Here is a 14,429-nt window from a genome sequence, read left to right as displayed (position 1 = left end):
CTACCTGGGTTGACATTAATTTTCTAATAATCACCTGAAAAGGTAATTTTTCGGTGGCACAATTTTAACTTTTTTCTGGTCCATAAAACCAGTAGAGTAGATACAGTCAGTGTCCTAGAACTATGTTTAAAATCCATGACAGCCTTCCCTCTGTGAATCAACTTAACTCCCTTTTATATTGGTGAAACTTACAAAGCTAAAATTCCAGGAAAATTAAAATTGGTGGACTGAATGATAGATTCTCCTGCTCTGTGTAGCTGGGAAATAGCTGGTTAAACTTCAGCACAGAGGATAGACGTAAATTGTTTCTGAGATGTTTAAATTTAAAATACTAGATGGTCAAGGATAACAAAAGAGAAAGGCTTCAGAACAGCCTTATCTTTTTTTGTATGCTGCCCTGCTAAATTCTAAACCTCACAGGTATTTTAGTAAATTTAATAAATTTGGTTTGTGAAGATTAGAATTAAACTACATACAGAAACTGTTTGATCTCCTTCCTGACTGCTCACTTCTGCGGTTATTTCCTGACATCAGAGTTCCTCAACAGTATCCGAGTTCAGTCAGGAGGTAGCTCAAAGAGAAATCCAGCTCATTCTAAGGGCACAAAGGTTTTCTCTGGGTTATCAGTGAGTTTAGGTGAATTATGAACTGATAAGTTTTTCTTAAGGAGTGAATGAAGAAAACCAGTGGACATTGTCTAAGGTGGTTGAGTTTCTGTCCTAGACATGGATGGGAAGCCTTGTGGGGCCCGGGTTGATATGTGTTAAGAGCAAAATCTAAGTAGCTGTTGATACAGAGTCAGTTGTATTGGGAGTAGTTAAAACAAATGTATTGCTCTTTAGTGTCAGAACTGCATCTAATCTTATACGTAAATCATTTAAGTAATTATTCAAACTCATACTGTCCTCAAAGACTTCATCTCATAGGATGAACACAAATATTAACATTGATTTCATGTATCTTAGGCTATTCTAGATATATTCCCTAGCCTTTTTCAAGTAAAGTTTTATTTTTCTCATTTAGATAAAAATTTTCCTGATTTTTCTCTTCTGTTTTCTTTCCTACTTGCTCAGTCATTAGTCGTTGACACAAAAAAGTGTGTATAGCTAAAGGGTGGAAGTAAGTGTGCATATGAATTGTGGTGTAGGGCAGCAGTTCAGGGCAGAGTCTGGATGTGGCAAAAGTTTGCTTTTGGCTGACTGTCCATGATAGACAACATTAACTTAAAGCAGAGATATATCTACTTTTGTTGGTTGTTAAGAAAAGAGTGCTTAACTGTATTTTTATTCTTATTCGTAAAGTTCCTTTTAATATTAGGAATTCAAAACAAATGTTCTTTCCTTCATCTTCACAGTATTCTGTCTGTATTAGAAAGTGGGAAAATGATTACTCCATTTTATAGGGAAAAATCCCAAAACCTGGGTTCCAGAGAGCCAGTGAATAGTGGTGTGGGGAATGACCCCAGTTTTATCGTTTTCATTCATTCAACAGGAATATTTTTAAAATAGCTATTTTATGACTAACACTGTGCCCTGAGTGTATTTTTTTAAGACATGATTCCTCACTAAGAAAAATCTGCTTTGTATAAAAAAAGTCCTTCCAGCAAAACCCTTTAGTTTTGACTACATCATTTGTAAAATGGAGCTATTATCTTAGCCATATAGTATGGTTTGCATGATGATTACCAAACTCTTAAAACTGGAAATGCTGTGTACACCTTAATGTATTGGGCAAGTACTAGACAGACATTTTCCCTTTGGATCAGCTTAGAATTTTCCCTTCTTTCTAGATCCCACATATAATTGTTCTCTGGAGGAAAACAGACTGTTTCAGTATTTGTCCTTATTAGCCTATTGTCAGAACTCAGTATCTGATAAGTGCAGTCTGCCTTATAAGAAAACCAAAATTTCTTGATTTATCTCCTGAGATTATTCTCTCTTTCTCTGGTTTTCTGACTTCCCATCTGTAAAGTGTCTGTAAGCAATCCCTACCTCACAGGGGTGTTGTGAGGATTTGTATTAAAACTGTGTTAGGCTCTATCAGTATTATTGGTAAAAACCAACCATATAAAGAAAACTACATTCTACATGTTTTCTGCAGCTAAACCTATTAACTTTAGTATTCGAACTCATAAATTCTAGAATGTCTTAAAAGCAGTCATGTACTACTTAATACTCAATAATTAATTGGCAGAATTCTTTTTTTTTTTTTTTTTTACAAATACTCTAGAAACAGCAGTGTTGCTAGAATTCCTATTCTACCTACCATAGTTTAACCATCAGTATTTCTCTTCAGCCTTTAACAAGGAGGATATTAATTCTTTGGTGTTATTGGGAATGAAACCTTGCCAAGTTCAACTTTATTTAAAGTTCCCCCAAACGTATTGTTTACATATAGGAAAAGGGACAAAAAAGCAATGGAGAGAATACCATTTTCATTTCTCTGATGTAGGTCATCTAAAAAGTAGATGGAGACCAGAAATGGAGCAGGGCAAATAACCGAGTAATTCATTATGTTTTGTCAAAATAGTAAGGCTTCACTTAAAACTGAAGGAAATACATATTAATCGTGGAAGAAGATAGTCTGGAAAATGTATAATTCCACTGATGTTTATTTGCACAGGCAAATTCTTGATGTTGTAACTGAGATCCTTGAGAAGTATCCATTTTTTTGTAGTAATTGAGGTAAAAATAGGCCATGTGGAGAATTTTTATAATGTAACTTGTATCTTTGTATGTTTTAAACTAAATGTAGCTCTGTGGTATTTTATTATAATTAATTTTTGAATTCCTAAGAATGAAATCTGTACATTTTTATTCTTTGCTGTACTTCTGTGTTTGTATGGTTGGACTTTTTTGAAAACTGGTAAGATTATACAATCCTATGCCTGGTCGTCTTAAATATAAGGAATTACAAACTGTGATTTTTGTCTTCAAGACCTGGAAGAATCCTTTGTGCTTCAGTGTATATCTGTGCCACACTTGATTAATTAGTAGATATTGCTCCAATGCAACTGATGTTCACTGTCATCAACTCTTCTATTTTGTGCCAAATAAAGTCATTTAATCAGATTAAATAAAATATCAACTTTAAATACTTTCAAAGAAACTTGGATTTCAAAAACCTGTAGCGAAAAAAGAAGGCAAAAAGGAATTCCCTGGCGGTACAGTGGTTAGGAGTCCACACTTTCACTGCCGAAGGCCTGGGTTTGATCCCTGGTCGGGGAGTTAAGATCCCACAAGCTGCACAGCACGGCCAAAAAAAAAAAAGAAAAAAAAGAAAAAACTTGTACAATGAAAAAGGGCCCCTGAAGAAATCTTCAAAGTACTAGTAATAGTAACACATAATACAGGAGACTGAAATCAATAATATATTGTATGGTTAAACTCTTCCACCTAATGTATTGTGAGTTTGCTTCAGAAACATTATTTCAGAAAGTTTCGTATTCTCCATTTGGAATGAAAACTGTGAATTTCATGTATTTTATCATGACAAATTAATGTGACTTGATCCTAAACAAAACCTTCTATTAGCTCAGCTTATAGAATGTGTTCTTATTTTACAGCAGTGTCTGCCAAATGTTGTCTTCCTAGTGTTGATGTAAGTAGTCTCTGTACCAGGTAACATTTTGGATGTGTGATGCAAAAATGCATCAGTGAGTCCAATTCTTACCAACCATAATCTGTGTTAATAGAATAGTGGTGTCCTAATCAAGTGCTTTCCAACTGCCATCTCTGGAAAGAAAGGTAGTATGTAGTCATTTCCCAGAAGTTTCTTGCTTTGCTCCTTCCTTTCTTCCCTATTTTCTCTCTATCTCCTCCAGTAGCGTAATCTGCAACAGTGGTTCTTAGCCAGGACATATTAGTCAGGTTCTCCAGAGAAACAGAACCACACTGTGTGTGTGTGTGTGTGTGTGTGTGTGTGAGAGAGAGAGAGAGAGAGAGAGAGAGAGAGAGAGAGAGAAAGATTGATTGATTGATTGATTATAAAGAATTGGCTCATGCAGATATGGAGGCCAAGTCCCAAGATCTACAGTTGGTAAGCTGGAAACCCAAGGAAGCTGATGGTGTAGTTCCAGTCCAAACTTTGCAGTTTGAGAATCACAAAGGCAGGAAAAGACCAATGTCCCAACTTAATAGGCAGAAGTTACCCTTACTCTCAGGAGGGTCAGCTTTTTCTATTCAGGCGTTCAACTGGTTGGACAAGGGCCACTCACATTAGAGAGGGTAGTCTTCTTTACTCAGTCTACTGATTCAAATGTTAATCTCATCCAGAAACACAGACACATCCAGAATAATGTTTGACCAAATATCTGGGTATCCCATGGCCCAGTCAAGTTAGACACATAAATTTAACTATCACACGGGGTGGTCCCCTTGCACCATGGTGAAATTTGGCAATGTGGAGGTGTTTTGGGTTATCACAACTGGGTGGGGGTAGGGGAAGGTTGCTGCTGGCCTCTAGTGGGTAGAGGGACCAGGGTTGCTCTAAACATCTCACTGTGTAGAGTATAGGCCCCACAACAAAGAGTTTTCCAGCCCAAAATGTCACTAGTGCCGAGATAGGCTACTCCTGGTCTAAAAGGGCGAAGTAAGTTTTGTGAGGATTGTCAAGAGCTAAAGGATACAAAACTTAAATTTAGCGATTTTTGTCCCAGTCACCTTTGAAGTTAATACAGTTCTTATGGAGTATGAGATGTGTTTGTTCAGAATTAAATTTCTATTTGTATTCACTTTTATGCCATCTTTTCAAAGGTACAAAATGTGATTATTAAAAATCATAGATGTATTAAGCAACAAGACAGTTTTAAGTCTGTTCACAGAACCTTTGAACTAAACAATTGTGTCTCTAATAAGGTCTCTCTGAAATTAAAATGTGATCAGTTTGTAATTTGTGTAAATATTTAATCTGGCCAAAAGGTGGCACCAGTGTACCTTTTAAAAGTCTATTTTACATTATGCTCAAATTTGGCATCACTGTTTGCTTAATTCACATTTATTTAATACTTAGCTATTCCTGGGTCTTGCTTCACTTTATAGAGTCATGACTAATGAGAATCTTCCTTGAATCCCATAATATATTAGGTACTCAAATATATTGACATTCCTCTTTGATCAAGATGCTTCAATTTACCTGTATAGCAGCAGATAACTTTTTAAAATATCACATTTAGTGTGCTTGTTATATCAAGCATTTCTGAGGATTCTTTTAAGTCTTTAACATTAAGGCTTCTGAATTTTAGTCTCAATCACATTTGTTCTTATAATCAGACAGCAAACTCAGTTTTTAGTGTTCTGCCTGGTCAAGAGATAAATCCAGGGACATTTGAGTAAATACTCCCTAGTTTCTTACCTCTTGCTTCTTTTCTTCATAGCCACAACCTGTGAGTTTGGCCTGTATATTATTTTCTGAAATTTACTTTCTCTTTCAACTGTGATTCAACAACTGGCTTTCTAAGCTGCTGTTCTTTATCCCTTTCTTCCCTCACTTCCTTCCACCAGTTTCATTCTCCGAGATGGTTGAGACATTCTCTAATAGAGTTCTTGTACCTTCCAATACTGAGTGAATACAGGCTTCCCTTTCCTCCCCATAATTTCTGCTTGCAATTTACTATTAATATTATCCTAGGACTTTGTACCTCATCACCAAATGCTTCTCTTAAATTTATTTTACAACTGATTAGCCAACTTGGGAGAATGAACCTGCTTCCTCCCAGATAAATTCTCTTCCAGTATTTATATAATGTTGAAACTTTCTTCATTGAAACAACTTGGTGATATTGTATCAAAATAATGGAAATAAAGGATCTTCCCTTAAGCTATTAGAAAACCTTGGTGTCCTTTTATGTCAGAAATCTGAAGGAATAGCAGTGCTCTGGGAGAGCTTCTCTGCACAACTGAACTGGTCCTTGCTCTCTTGGGAGCTGGGGGAGAGGCTTGTGCAGGAAGGAGGCCTGGGAAGGAGGCCTTCATCAGCTGCAGTTGTTACCCATTGTCTGATCTATGCTATTACTGAATTTCAGGAAGGTTCATGTTAGATTTTTGTGGACCAAACAGGCCTTTGAGGAATGAGATCTTGTGAATTTAGCTCTGCCACATTCTTCTGTAGTGGAAGCCATATGGTACTTAGTCCAAACCATATGTAGGAAAGTACCTAATTTAAAAAAAAAACTTTTTTTTGGTTTCTGGCATTTGTACTAAGTGCCTTGTAGGGAGGAAAATCTAAAAAACCTATGGTGGTTCTATAGGAAAAGGATACAACATTTGCAAAGATACGGGAAAAGGTTTTAAAATGCAGACCAAAGATTCCAGTGGAGTGAATCTCAAAGGATTTTTTTTACTGGACCAGTTCTCATTTCCCAACATTGCCCTTCTTTCACATATGTGCATAGTCTGTTCTGTGAGCTCGGTGGTACCTGTCCTCTCTATCACAACATTTTAAAGTGTGGGAGGAGAGGCATATAAATGGAAGGCTCCTTTTTAAAATTTTAAACATTTCCTGTTTCACTGTTAACATCACCAGTTTTGCAGATCTCTCAAACTGGTGGTTATGTTCAGACCCACCACGTAGAGCCATGCAAATTATGCACAATAAACGCTAGGGGGCGCCCCTCACCAAATGCGTGCTTCTGGAGTTGGGCTGTATGGTTTGAATAGCTGTGCAAGGCAGCCCCGCCTTTCCTTATCCTGGTTTAAATGTTGAGTCTAAGAAGCCCTTATTTTGAATTTCTGCAGCAAGTAGCAGTTTTCACTGATGCAGCCAGGAAATTATATTAAAATACACAGGTGGTATAAAGAACAATGAAATCAGAATAAGAAAAAATGAATACTCCCTATAGGTGACACAACTGTGTGTTTGTCAAAATGTGTAGGACTGTACACTACAAAGGGTGTATTTTACTGTATGTAAATTGTACCTTAATGAAAAAAAGGTTAAGACCACCCAGATAAATATAGAGTCTTGGAGCTTAATGAGCCATGATGATTATCATTCACTATTTCCTTCCATAGGTCAGAAAAAAACACCAGCCAGATATTGAGTATAGAGAAGAAAACCCATGAAACTAAAAAGGTAATTCTGAAATTCACTCTGAAATAAGCCAAATTACTGATAAGGCTGTTTGTGGCACATCTGGATAAAAGATCTGAAAGGTTGACTTTTTTTCACCTGAATTGAATAGTGAGTGACCAATTATTTTGGCATTCTGTGCATGTTAGCCTTCACAGAGTACAAGAAGAGTTCTAACTAGTTATTTTGATCAGGGGGATAGAAATACTCTAGTTAAGTTTTGGGTTTTTTAAAATAAATTAATTTTATTTATTTTTGGCAGCGTTGGGTCTTCGTTGCTGCACGGGGGCTTTCTCTAGTTGCAGCGAGGGCTACTCGTTGCAGTGCACGTGCTTCTCATTGCGGTGGCTTCTCTTGTGGAGCACCGGCTCTAGGTGTGCAGGCTTCAGTAGTTGTGGCACGAGGGCTTCAGTAGTTGTGGCACGAGGGCTCAGTAGTTGTGGCACGAGGGCTCAGTAGTTGTGGCTCGCGGGTTCTAGAGCGCAGGCTTAGCAGTTGTGGCACACGGGCTTAGTTGCTCTGTGGCATGTGGGATCTTCCCGGACCAGGGATCGCACCCATGTCCCCTGCATTGGCAAGCAGATTCTTAACCACTGCGCCACCAGGGAAGTCCTCTAGTTAAGTTTTTATACCACAAATGGCTATTCCACACGGAACCTCTGCATTGTAATTTATATATAAGGATATTTGATTGGTTTGAGCATGCATGCCTGTAGCTGCATTACTCTTACCTGTGACTGATCACAGATGTGGTCCAGAGACCCACTTGTAGCTATACTGACTGGACCTTCCTGTGATCTGAAGGTACAGATGTCAGAGTAGGGATTTGGGAATAAAAGGTTTGAGTACAAGTGTACAAATGACTGCATCTGCTTTTGTGTCACCCTGTGTTCCCTATCTCCCAGGAGTATGGAATTGGAAGGCCTGTTTTTTATGGCAACAAGTATAGCTGTGAAAAGTGTAGGAAAGGCTTAATCTCTGCCCCATAATTGCACTGTCATAAATATCAAGATAAGGCCAGAAGTCCTATTTGAGTCTAGCCACGAAAGAAATTGTGAGGAAAGTGCATCTCGTCTTGCTAACATGCAGAAACTGCTGGACACCACTACCGTTGCTATTACGATAGTTTGGAATTTACAGAGACAATTTTAAGTTTGGGAGTTTCCCAACCTAGGAGCCACCATCCTCCCCTCACGTAGGTTTTCCTTAACTGTTCGTGGTGTCTGTGCCCAGCTTTGCTGAGGATTTTCTGTGAATGTATAGTGTGCTCATGTACATATATACATATACTTGCTTTTTTCCCTAAGTTCAGGAACTTAGCCTCCAGTGAGCTCAAGCTTCAGGGAAAAAAATAAAGGTATGTACTTCTCCAAGGGATTGGGAACTCCAGAATTCAGGGTTAAGGGCAGAATTGCCTGTCAGGACAAGTGTTGCAAAAGGTTATGTACTTTTCTCTTAAATTAGAAAGATGTGATTTAATAAACTTTTTAAATTCTGCAGTGTGAAATATTAAATACCCTTTGTACAGTGTACCTTAACAAGACGTTTTATTTTGGAACAAACTTTAGTTTTAGGACTTTTAAGACGCTATCAAGTTTAAATTGGTCCCAAGATTTGGAAAGCACGTTCTTTCATAGTGCTATTTACTGTCATTAGGCTGCGCTTAAGAAAAGAACAGGGTTGCTGATGTTAAGGGAAGAAAATCAGTGTCTTAATAAACACAGAACTTTTGAAACACCCAGCTTTAGCAGGCACCATCTGCACAAGCATTTCCACATAAAGATCACTTAGTAATTTGGAAAACCATACAGATTATTAACAATTTATAGGTTAATACAGAAAAGACAACTAGTGACAATAGCAAGAGACGATGAAAACAAGTACACTTCTGTCAAGTTCATAGATGGCATCAAACTCAGAATTGCCCTTTAGATGGAATTATCTCAGTGAAATTGAATTCAAGTTCGAGATGTTTCTCTTTGCTGGAGATGGGCTCTTCTAGGCATGTCTCGTAAAGTCTGGCCAACACTCAGGAGCATAGAACTGCTGGTGGTGCTAACTCAGTAGTTTCAATCAGTGTGATCTTTATGGTTTTAGGAAATTAATGTACTATACCACGTTTCTCTTAAAAGATTTGGATAAATAAACATGAGCCAATATAACATTTATTTTGTATTAACAGTACATATATTAATTCAGGTTGAAACCTTTTTTCTACAGAGTACTATTTAATATTTGCATCTGATCCACAATAATATAGTACTAGTTTTAATGAGAAATACAAATTGGAACTTCTGCTTTCGTAATAGCTCATCCACTTAACATTTTTACAAAGAACTACTATAAATATGTAACATTATGCAGGCTTTTTTCTGCACCTGTTCACAAATCAGAAGGAATATACTTTTAAGCTATTTAGCAACCGAATGCTATCAAACTGCCCCTGTATTTATATGACCATCTCCCCATACCAGACAAAATGAATCTTTCTCTTTAGTCTCCATGCACTCACGATGCTGCATTACTGTGCTTCTTTGCCTTAACCCCTGTCCAAGTTTCAGTTGCTGCGGCTCCCTAGGTTGACCTCTTCGAGGGCAGGGAGCCTGTCCCCTTTATCAGTGTTTGGCATGTGTCATACCCAACACATGTTGAATAAATTGAATTTAATCTAAATTTAAGTAGTTTCTTTCTGTTAAATTTTTGTAACTAAGTAAGGATTACAAAAAAAAACTTTTCAAAAATGTGCCATAAAATGTACTATATATTGAAATTTTGAATTCTGTATAATGAGAAACTTCATGTTTGTGAAGCAATAAAACATCATAGGAATTTGAAACTAAGAAACGCTAGACCTTAAATGAGGATGTTTAAAAATGCAGAAAGGGCAGGCAGAAAAGTCCACCCCTAATGTACTGAGTATCAGGTGAAATTAGAAAGCAGACTTCACACATTTGAATAAAGTTGACATTAAAGGGGTATTTTCAAACAATGGGATTCTAAAGCCTAATAATTATGTTAATTCTGCTGTAAATCCCCCCAAATTAATTATTAACTATAAAAAATAAGGCAACTTGGAGTTAGAAACTTATGGATGGAGTTAACTCTGGATTTTTTGCAGAAGCCAGATTCGACTGGTGCCCTCTCATGATCCATTATTTCTAAAAGCCTTTAGCTGGAAGGCTATTCACACATATTGGTGAAATAACGTAATCTCTCAGAAATTAATCAGTTTTTAAGACTTCATTAAATAGTAGACCAATTAAGATCACAAACTTCGTGCTGTCAAATGGATTACCTTCAAAGAAAATTATGTTGACAGCTTTTCTGAAGAACTCCATTTATGCCAAATGCTTATTGTTCCTTGAGGTGGAGGAGGTGGCAGGGAACATGATTCCTCTTTGAATGTTCTTCTGTTTTCTGCTACCTTTACTTAAATATGACCAGGGACTATTTTTATATCCTATAAAGTACTTTGAGAAAATGTTAAGTGAATAGTGCTACACAAAATAGAGGAGGATTTTTGTATTCGCTTGTTGTAAAGCAAACTGAGTAATACTTGAATCTTAAAAGGGGGAAGATAATGTGCTGAAGAAGTTATCCGATAAACCAACCAGCCTTGTAAAATTATGAGTTCAAAGAGAAACTGAATCCCAGCCACTTAATAAATGTTCACTAAAAGCAGCATTTATACCACAGCAAATTTAAAGGAAAGTTAATGTGGTGTTATTAAATTGCCTTTTAAGTGATATTTTAATATTGTCAAATGGATGTGAATTGAATAAGAACCTATTTATATTCATTTGATGTCTTGCGTATAAGGCCAAATTGCTTAAAATAAATACCATTAAAATAAAAAAAATATTTTATGAGAAACTTCTAAGTCATCTGATTCCTAATTATTTCTATAACAACAAAACAATTTAGACCACCTTACAATTCATAGTAGTAGGATTTGGCCATTGTAGCAGATATAATCAGATTGAGACCAATTAATTTCTGGAATCCTTTTTCAAACTGGATCCTACTTATTTAATTCACCAGATATTCTTAATAGAAAAGACTAAGGAGAAACCACTTAAGAATGAATGCAAATAGAGTACACATTTCATCACAAAAACAATCAATTATAATACATTCTAACCAAATATGTACCACACCACAGTGGAAAAAAAATAGAAACCTAGGACTACTTAGATAAAATGTTACTTTCTTAGAAGAATTTCATTACACATATTTACCTCACATGTTTTTAAAACTCCCAAATAAATATACCTACACATTTCAGAATATTTTCAATAACTGGTAAATGCTATACTTTTTGCTCATTCATGAGAAATTACTAAAAATTTACAATGAAAGTATATGGCTTGAGCCATCCTTGCAGTAAATGAAGGCAGGATTCTTCGAAACACTGTTAAACGCACCAACTTTAACCAGTCTTTTTAAATTGCTCACTTTTAAATATGTAGTTGCTGGTAGCTGTCCAAGTCCATTAGCACCACATATAGTGAATTAAAAAGAGTTTTTAGGGAGGATGACTTAGCAGTCTTTTTTAAAAAAATGTTTAAAAATTATACAACGAAGTGAAATTGATTTCTTGGGTCATGTTTTGAAAGATTCACTTTTCATCTTGTGAAACAAGGATTTTGGTAGTTTCCCTCTTCCTCCCCCCCCCACCCGCCAAGGTTATAAGCATGAAGGTAGGAAAATCTGGGGGAATACAGGGAATACATTTACACTTCAGCAAATAATCTTGCTAATAATATCCATTATCTGGTTCAGTTCCAAAGTCAGATTAGGTTCTTCTGCCAGAGGTCTCAGTATGTACTTACAGGAAGAAACAAAGATTCTATGGGACAAATTAGCACATACTTTCTGTATGCAATCCATAAATAATGCAGGAAGTCACCAGATCATTTGAAATCATCTAATGTACATTCTTTTCTCCAAGAGTGTATAAATACCTTACAACTCAAGCAAAAGCTCTTCATCTACTTTCAGAGTGACACTGTCACTCAGTTTAGACAGTGGAGGACTGTACAATAGGAATCCTGACCTGTGAGGTAGGGAAGTGTGTTGCAGTATTAGGGCCATTTCACGCAAGGAAAGGTTGAAACAATTACTTATGTTTTCAAAAAATATGACAATCATTGAGATCGATGATTTAAATAACCGAATAAAATGCAAACAAGCCCTTATTGTTATATTAAGTTCATTTTTTTTCTTTTGTAAGGGACTAGCTGGACTAAAAGTACTGATGAAAAAGTTTATTTTCAATATCCGTGTAAAATTTTTACTGGTGTCTCTCAACACAGGCACAATGAAAGATGTATTTGGCTCATTCTTAGCCAAGCATGAATATTTTCACTAAATTATTATTCCTATGACTTTTACTGCCAGGTTTGCTTTGAGTCCACTCTCCCCTTTTTTTTTTTTTTTTTTTTTTTTTTTTTTTTTGCGGTATGTGGGCCTCTCACTGTTGTGGCCTCTCCCGCTGCGGAGCACAGGCTCCGGACACGCAGGCTCAACGGCCATGGCTCACGGGCCAAGCCGCTCCGCGGCACGCGGGATCCTCCCAGACCGGGGCACGAACCCGCGTCCCCTGCATCGGCAGGCGGACTCTCAACCACTGCGCCACCAGGGAAGCCCCCACTCTCCCCTTTGAGGAGAGATTGATGAATACAGTCTCCAGAGATTTAATCTTGCAAGATGAATCGTGTGTTATATGTGATAATTTATTACTTGGGAAGTTTGTCTTCTCCTGGATGGAAAATAATCCACTTTTTGTTGTTTTAATTTTTAAAAATTCCTTATTTTTTGGTTGAGTTGGGTCTTTGTTGCTGCATGTGGGGTTTCTCTAGTTGCGGCGAGCGAGGGCTACTCTTTGTTGCAGTGCACGGGCTTCTCATTGCAGTGGCTTCTCTTGTTGCGGAACACGGGCTCTAGCCACGCAGGCTTCAGTAGTTGTGGCACGCGGGCTCGGTACTTGTGGCTCATGGGCTCTAGAGCACAGGCTCAGTAGTTGTGGTACACTGGCTTAGTTGCTCTGTGGCACGGGGGATCTTACCTGGACCAGGACTCGAACCCATGTCCCCTGCATTGGCAGGCGGATTCTTAACCACTGCGCCACCAGGGAAGCCTTGTTGTTTTTGTTTTTGTTTTTGTTTTTAGCTTTTCAGCAGATGATCCCATGCGCAAGTGGATTTTTTTTTTTTTTTTTTTGCGGTACGCGGGCCTCTCACTGTTGTGGCCTCTCCCGTTGCAGAGCACAGGCTCCGGACGCGCAGGCTCAGCGGCCATGGCTCACTGGCCCAGCCGCTCCGCGGCATGTGGGATTTTCCCGGACCGGGGCACGAACCTGTGTCCCCTGCATTGGCAGGCGGACTCTCAACCACTGTGCCACCAGGGAAGCCCGCATGCGCAAGTGGATTTTTATACAGGTCTGCTTGGGGCAGAAGAAAGATGGAGATGGAAAGTGCACTCCCTGTTTCCACACCTTTGCACTTGCTAATTATTTGCCTGTTTGAAGTAATTTGTGAATGGCTTTTGTAAGGAACTTGAGCAAGACTAGAAAACCACTCATGTTTAATCAAACTATTATTTTTTTGGTTTGCAGTATTTTTCTTTTTTTTTTGGCGGTACGCAGGCCTCTCACTGTTGTGGCCTCTCCCGTTGTGGAGCACAGGCTCCGGACGCGCAGGCTCAGTGGCCATGGCTCACGGGCCCAGCCACTCCGCGGCATGTGGGATCTTCCCGGACCGGGGCACGAACCCGCGTCCCCTGCTTCGGCAGGCGGACCCTCAACCACTGTGCCACCAGGGAAGCCCTGCAGTATTTTTTTGAGGTAAGACTACTACCTAGGAGTATAACAGCTATAAGTCACACATTCACAAAAAATAGCTCACCTTATTCACCATTTTATACAACATAAAAGTGCACTGTAAAAAAAAAGTTGTTGAAAACAGAATGCGATGTTAACCTATACACAGTGTTGAACTTTTAAAAGGAAACCAGGCTTTGTGACATCAGAGGACATTAAAGAGCTTATGGCATACTGCAAGTGCTCAATAAATACACCTTGCTTCTCCCAGGCAGTCTAATCTCCACAAACCATTTTAGCAATTTCCTGGATATTACTTTTCATTGCAATCTGTACTGACTTCCTCCAATCCAGAAGTGGCTACATTTCAGTGATAAGGGAGGGTTTTATAACTTAATTCTTTAGCACTTCTGGGTTGGAATTGTACCTTTAAATTCTACAGATGTTAAATCTCTCATTTGTTACTGAATAAGAAATGCCACAAATATGTAAAATAATTTACCATTAAGCATTTTCTCCCTCCCATGATGTGGAAATTAAG

The sequence above is a fragment of the Hyperoodon ampullatus genome (genome assembly GCF_949752795.1).
Source record: "Hyperoodon ampullatus genome assembly, chromosome: 3".
NCBI classification, from domain to species: Eukaryota; Metazoa; Chordata; class Mammalia; order Artiodactyla; family Ziphiidae; genus Hyperoodon; species Hyperoodon ampullatus.
Note: the sequence above shows the minus strand (reverse complement) of the source record.